This window comes from Mandrillus leucophaeus, unplaced genomic scaffold (assembly GCF_000951045.1).
Source record: "Mandrillus leucophaeus isolate KB7577 unplaced genomic scaffold, Mleu.le_1.0 Scaffold2, whole genome shotgun sequence".
NCBI classification, from domain to species: Eukaryota; Metazoa; Chordata; class Mammalia; order Primates; family Cercopithecidae; genus Mandrillus; species Mandrillus leucophaeus.
Window position 1 is genome coordinate 1,617,066 of NW_012102031.1, and position 1,159 is coordinate 1,618,224.

A 1,159-nucleotide genomic window follows, 5' to 3' on the forward strand; every position below is an offset into this window, starting at 1 on the left:
CCTGCCACTGTCTCGGCCCCTGCCGCCTCTCTCCGACCCGGCTTCCCTCCGCACTCTCTCGCTCCCGCAGTAAGCACTCAGCCCGGCGTCCCGCTTGCCCACTCTCGCCCGCTCCCTCTCGCCCTCTCTCCCCCCCAGCCTAGCACACAAACAAGATGGCGGCTGTTGTTTCTTCCCTCTGCCGAATCCTCCTTACAGGCTAGCGGTAGCAGCGGCGGCCGGAAATGAGCCAAGGGGGGGGGGGGTGAAAAAGGGGAGGGGCCGGGCCTCCGAAGGGAGGCGGGGCCTAGGCCCGAGCCGCTCACACAATGGGGGAAGTGGAGCCGGGGGCGGGGCCTGTTCCAATCACGGGATCCGCCCTAGGCCCCAACGCGGTTAGCGCTTCCGCAAACTCCCCCGGCGTCACCCGGTGGCTCCCTTTAAAGGGGAGGATTTTAGCGGGGGGAGGATTTTAAGGGGGGAGGGGCGGGGGCGGACTCAGAATCTATTTTCAGTCGGTGGATAGTTACGAGGGAAGGTGCCTGGCTTTGGTGTCTGCGTAAGGGACCAGTGGGAACCGGGACGACGGAACCTCGGAGCTGCGCCGAGGAAGGCGCCAAGTCGCCACTCAGGTGGCCAAATGGGAGCGCCCGTAGGGCGACCCTGCTCTTCGGCCCTTGGTCGGCGGGTCCCCCAAATCCCGGTCGAATCCACCTGGCAGGGTGTACCCACTGCCGGCTGTTCCGGGCCAGATACCCAGTGGGTCCTCGCTTCTCCATTGCCCTCCCAAAGGGAGCAGTTCACATCCAAAAAGCACGTTGATTAAGAGTTGTTTTCATATTCTCTGAATTTTCCTTTTCCTTTTTATTTTTATGTATTTATCTTATAACGAGCACTATTACTCTGACCAGAAAACAAAAATCACAGCAGTGGGAAGATGTTTCGGCACCAGACTCAAATTCATTTCTTGCCTTCCACGTGTGTCCACACGCCCCTACCAGGTAGCACTCTCACCACAGGAGCCTTTAAGTATTTTTCTAAACACGCTTGGGACCTGAAGATAGTTTTAGGGTTTGTCTTTTTTTTTGTCCGCTCCCAATAGACCAAGTTAATAAAAGGTCACGTCCAGCCAGTGCCTTATCTAATGTAATTATGGGAAAAAAAACAAAAATGTGGTAAA